A 6,484-nucleotide genomic window follows, 5' to 3' on the forward strand; every position below is an offset into this window, starting at 1 on the left:
AACTCGTTATGGCCCATGGTATATACTAACAGGAAATCATAGTGAAAAAAAGTAAGCAAAAAACATCCTGAGGGGTATTCGTGGCTCCCGGCCTATGTAACAAGAAGCAAACGTTGAAGCTCTCGGTTTTTAACAGTTCTTCGGCTAGAACTTTGCTATGGGTTGAATGTGCGCATATACTGGATGCTGAAACTAAACGACAAGCTTTATGAAACCGTGGCATTTTGCGTTGAGATGGAAAAGGAAGGCGCCACACTCTCCTGGATACGAGGCTACGGGTGTGCGTTTTTGCGCCAAAGGTCTTTCTACCAGCAAAACAAAATAGCAGGACAGAAGTGACAGCGTCAGAAAGAAAACAATGCTGTTCCGATTGCTGATGGAGACAACAGAGGTAAGGACATATTATGTATCTAGAGTTTTTGAATGGCTAATCTTGGTGTCGCCTCAAACTAGCTCTCTTCTCGGTGCCTTCGTATGGCTGTTCATGCTACCAGCTACAGATAGTCACATGAATCAAAGCTACGTTTGGTCTCAAACAACACTGTAGGCTACACGGAAAATAGTAGTCCTTCAGTAGGCAAGACAATCACAATCATATGATAAGCCCGTCAAAGCCCTGCACCAAATCATGAAGTAGGTCGACTGTGGTTTTCACTTTTACTGCTAGTAAAACTGACGGCACGTAATTCGACTGTCTAGCAAACTGGTAGGCCTACATTGCTTGATCTTCGGGTCATACTAGTTGTAGGTTTTACAGTGATACTGGTGTACTGACACACTTCTTTATTCATTATTTAGAAAGACAGGAGAAGGTCAAGACTCAAGAGCTGGACTTTCCATGACGTCCTCAATCGACCCCTGTGAATAGCAGCCCACCGTTGACCAGCCATCAGTATCTACTGTGCAGTCATTTCCTGACCCGGTTTCTCACTAGCCCTTCGCAGACGAACACTACCACGATGAAGACGGTCGTCTGGATAATACTTCGGTTTGGCACCGGCATGGTCTACCACAAAGGTAAACACATCAGGCCTACCCACTGCATTTGTTTTAGAAGTCTAAACAACACACCAGGGTGTAAAAACTGAAATGTTGTTGCAACACATGAGATATGTGTGGCTCAGGGGAAAAAACAGTTATGAGCCACGTTTGTAGTATTTCCCATACAGTACACCATTCATACTAATTATAATAACCTTTTTCTTACTTTCATGCCGATATTTTTCAAAGGGTTTTTCCATCCAGTATTACTATGGCAAAATGCCCATTGCTTTCCTGTCCAATATTATAAAGAAAGTCCAGTGGCCTTCAACCAACACCTTTCGACTTATCACGGTGTATCTGGAGAGCAGACAATCTTCTTTATGAGTTTCACATTCTGTTACATTACTGCCATCACCTACTGTGCACTCATGTGATTGGCCTTTACCATTCCTGTTCAATGGCCATACATAATACACTACAATTGTCATTTCTATTTTCCAGATAGACGCCAGACCTTCTGAAAGGACCTAATGGACTGAGTGCTGGAAAGAAGACAACCCTTCTATAGAATAAACTGAGTGTAACAAACACTCCACCACGAAAACTCTCCACTCCAGTCCCAAGAACAGACATGTATGTTTTAGTGTCATGACGGAGCAATCATTTCGGAAGGTCCTAAACCCTATTTATCTAACATACTTTCTGATGTTTGATAGTGACATCTTGGTTACCCAATATGACATTTCTTACATTATTACAAGATTCTTCACTTCTTCCTACATTGTTAATGACTGAATGATTACAATTATGATGTACACATTGTTATTGGTCACACCTGCTGACATTAAAGTCCCAGTAAAATCTTCTCTCTTTTCCTTTATGTAAAGAAGTTAAAGTAATGACACTTGAGGCAGTAATGACAAATGGATAAATGTGTAAAATTTATTTTCAATGGCCATCAAATTATATTGATGACCTAAGTTCAAGAGAGTCCTTGTGCACAAGCCCTCAGCAATGCAGGTGCTGATGTGAGGCAGGAGAAGGTGAACAATGAACAAAATTCAAAAGACATTTCACACTGCTTATTGTTCTTTTTCTTCCTTCATTTTTCTGAGCTAACAACGCATTTTGCCCTGTGTGTCAAAATAACGTAAGAAAAAGAATGGTAAGCAGTGTGCTGTGTCTTTTGAATTACGTAGATAATCTCTTCCTGTGAGTCCAACCACAGCTTATGTTCATAAATAATTGATTAGTATACTGCAATGAAAATGCTTCTTGGATAATCCACTGAGATGAAACAACAGAACAAATAATAATCTATACAATCGTGGTACTAGCTGTGAAGTTACTACTAACGTCACTGACTGACCCCAATATCGACAAAGCTGTCTGGGCATAGTAAATCAAACAGAATTTACAAATTCCTCGGCAACTTACTCAATTGAAAGCTGTGTGTTCCTGCGAGTTTTGGCTATAATCTCCAATTCAACTTCGAAGAATGTTGATACAAGCTTGATTCGTCATGGCGAGAATATCCTCCAGAGTTACTTGGCACCTTCCTAAATAAATAAAGAAGTGTGTCACTACATCAGATCAGTATCACACTGTAAAACCTCCAAGTGATATGACATGAGAATCAATGTAGCCTACCATTTCTCAGTAAGCTAGACACAGGCGCGTAGTGGCCGTCGGGAGATCGGGGACTTGTCCCGGTGGGCCGCGGCCGTGAAATGTAATAATACGGCCCATCTGCGTTTTTATCCGGCCCTGTAATCTTGAGTTAGAACTTATATGCACTGACTTCCAACTTTCCGCTTCCCATGTATGTAGCAAGCCTGCTGACTAGTTAGTATTTATACCGTATACCAGACGGCAATACCTCACTGACGGTGTCAAGTAAGTAAATTGGCCACACCCCTTCGCTACTGATAATTTTCATACACCGTAGATCGCGGAAGTTTACAAGATCTTAGTATCACAGTTTCGTTTTCAGTATTTGAAGAACCTGTGATATGTAGATTGGTTACCAAAGGATGGAAATATTAATATATTATGAGTTATTTTCCGATTTCCACACGACTGTTACAGTTTACAGTCTTTCCAGTCCTGATTCACTTGCTCTGTGGTTATTGAATTGGGTTACGAACAGACTCCACCAGGTGGTAAGGAAGAGAACTGCACCTAACAGAAGCAATGGGTTTTGTTTTGATTTGTTAGAACTACCAGTATATCTCCTTATAGTCGAAATAATATTATTATCATACATATATTTATATGTGGTACATTTAGGATGTAGCCTATGTCTGAAGAAATGGAACAAAATAATTACCACACAAGATTCTGATGTGACCAGTGCTGGGTGTGTGTGTAGGCTAAGCTGTGGATTAAAGTAGAGTGATTGCAAGAAACAAAGACATTTGCTGCGACGAAGACAGCGTTTTAAGGTAGGCCTACACCGTTTGGTTATACATTTTGTTGACTTATGGTTGAGCTTTGAAAGTAGCTAGGTTTGGCTTATTTGCTGCATGGTGGGTTTATTGCACAATGTAGACAGACTTTCTGTAAGCTATAGGCTACTATACTATATTTTGTAAGCCTACTCTTCTAAAAATCCCCCATATCAAAACTTTGTGCCCATGCTCATCCTGTCTTCCTTAAACGATATTTCAATTTCAAAACGGTCAAAAATGACTGTGGAGTGCACATTTGCATGGAGCAGTAGCGTGATGTAGCCTAACCTAGTAGGCCTATGAATGCTTTGGACTGTGATGATGGCTCCAGTGGTGTAGTCTACTTTTTGAAGTGGATATACTGTATATTTGAGCATTTTTTGATGTGTACTGTATATATTTGTGCCATTGTAATTAATGGATCAATCCATTTTAAGTGGGTATACTGCAGTAACGTGCGGTCAACTTTTTGGCTGGTGAGGCACTGACTTTTCCAAAATCAGATTTTCAAATATATAATACTACAGCTACAGTATAAGTACATTTTTGTAAATTTACCAAATAGGCCTACTGATAAGTTTCATATGTCATAGCTTTCTTAACATAAGGTAGTAGGCCTACAAAATAAAACATGCTGCATTTCCGTAGAGAAAATGTTATTAGATCTCTCACTCTCTCTCTCTCTCTCTCTCACACACACACACACACACAACACACACACACACACACACACACACACACACACACACACACACACTCACTCACTCACTCACTCACTCACTCACTCACTCACTCACTCACTCACTCACTCACTCACTCACTCACTCACACACACACACAACACACACACACACACACACACACACACACACACACACACACACACACACACACACACACACACACACACACACACACACACACACACAGGATTCAAACAGTGGTCTCACATAAACCACACAGCAGCAATGTGGACAAACAGAAGCATCACGGCAGAGAGAGCTGGAGAGCAGAGCAGAGCAGAGGAGAGGAGAGTAGTGGAGAGGAGAGGAGAGGAGAGGAGAGGAGAGTAATGGAGAGGAGAAGAGGAGAGAAGAGAAGAGGAGAGGAGGAGAGGAGGAGAGAGGAGAGGAGAGGAGAGGAGAGGAGAGGAGATGGGAAAAGAGAGGGAGAGGAGAGGGAAAGGAAATGGAAGGAAATGGAGAGAGAGGAGAGGAGAGGAGAGGAGAGGAGAGGAGAGGAGAGGAGAGGAGAGGAGAGGAGAGGAGAGGAGGAGGGGAGAGTAGTGAAGAGTGTAGCTCCTTCACAGCCCACTGCTCTCACACACACAGGATTCAAACAGTGGTCTCACGACATAAACCACATCAGGGCGGATGCTCAATGAAACACACACACACACACACACAGGATTCAAAACATGGTGTCATATAGACCGCTGAGCACCACGGCGAACAAACTGGTGTGGTAGCCACTGACTTGTATAGTATAACAACGCCCTGTACTCAACTTTACAAACAGTTACAGGGCACATGAGAATCCTGTTCAGATCACAAAAGCTACCACCACACCAGACAGAATCACGGCGGATTCTTTATCTCCCCACGGGTCTCACAAACACAGGCTTCACACACATAGGAAACACTGATCTTACCTTTAACTAGTACATCAGGTCCAGGCGCCGCTCTTTTCCTTCACTTTTGGCGTTGCGCATGCTACGTTACTTTAGCCGGCGCTGTTCATCCAAAGCCACATCTATTCGAGGACGCCCCAAACGTCCAAAGCAATTTGGCATTGAATATGAATATGAGTAGCCGCGAGGACTTGTTTCATGAGGCTCCTTAGTCCTTAGTAAATTGTTAAGTCGTGAAATCCCATGCGAATGTTCTTCCACACATTCTCGGCCGGTTGCAAACAAGACACAGGGGAAACAAAAAAAATTAGTTTCTGTTGTACCGCTCACTTTGAAATGATCGGGTAGTTGACCGGTCACCTGCAGCAAACCCTTCAGCTCTGTCGGTCCTCCATTCNNAATCACACATTTTCCCCTTGGAAATCCAACTTTGAGAATGGTCTTAGTTTCGTTATGAAATCCAACCTTGTAGCAGTCAAAGTGAACAAGCTAGCCAACAACACCGACTGACTGTATTGTGAATTTCAGATTCGCTATGACGTAACTGGCCAGCAAGACTCAATGCCAGAAGGAGTCTGCGGCCAGGCTACTGCTGGCCTCACCGCTGTATATTTCAGTGGGCGTCAGAGTAAAGAAATGATAATCACACGTAGAAAATAGTAAAAAAAAAATATCAGGAAATGAGGGCACACCATACATACTTTCTATTAAAATGTATAAAAAACGTTTTAATACAATATTACCAGGTTGCATTCACAGAACGAGCAAAATGGCGCATGCGCTCAAGCCTGTTAACGAGGGATTGCGCAATCCGGGGGTGAGGCAAATTCAGAGTTGCCCCAAATTCAGCGTATTCGGAGGAAATGGGCAAATATTACGATTTTGGCCACAAAAAATGACTGAAAACGAGTGAAACAGTTTAAACACTGCTTAAATGGTAGTTATGGTGCAGATGCTCGAAAACAATAGCTGTTATTGTAACTATTATTCACATTTACTGCATCTCATCATAAAAATCTGGGGCTGGTGAGGCCGTGCCTCCCCTGCCGTATTGGAGTGCACGTGCCTGGTATACTGTAATCCCTGAAATTTTGAAATGGGTGCGTATACCTGCGTTTTACGTAGACTACACCACTGGCTGTGCATTTCATCAAGGTGTAGGCTACAATTCTCCACTTCAGGTTGATATTTTGACAACACTAATGTTCACATGTAGTACGACTGCAGATTTCGTGGCTTTTGTCTTTTTGGTTAGGAAACCATGTTGTTCGCTTTGGTTTTTTTTCTGTTTTTTTTTTTTTTTTTTAAAGAGGGCCGCCAAGGGGAAAATTCTCCCGGTGGGAAAAGGTGGGCCACTCCGCCCCTGGCTAGACAGCTGAATGTTTTTACTAGTAGTAAAAGTAAAAGTCAACTGTACTTA

General features: G+C 42.2%; 1 long non-coding RNA gene across 1 annotated transcript; it reads left to right on the forward strand.

Annotated features, from left to right (window-relative positions):
* The first annotated feature begins 259 nt into the window (after positions 1–259).
* On the forward strand, positions 260–1,729 carry LOC134456373 (uncharacterized). Its single transcript, XR_010036326.1, has 3 exons — positions 260–391; positions 799–1,017; positions 1,486–1,729. It is a non-coding gene; the product is annotated as an uncharacterized LOC134456373 (long non-coding RNA).
* The last annotated feature ends 4,755 nt before the right edge of the window (positions 1,730–6,484 follow it).

This window comes from Engraulis encrasicolus, chromosome 10, assembly GCF_034702125.1.
Source record: "Engraulis encrasicolus isolate BLACKSEA-1 chromosome 10, IST_EnEncr_1.0, whole genome shotgun sequence".
Lineage (NCBI taxonomy): Eukaryota > Metazoa > Chordata > Actinopteri > Clupeiformes > Engraulidae > Engraulis > Engraulis encrasicolus.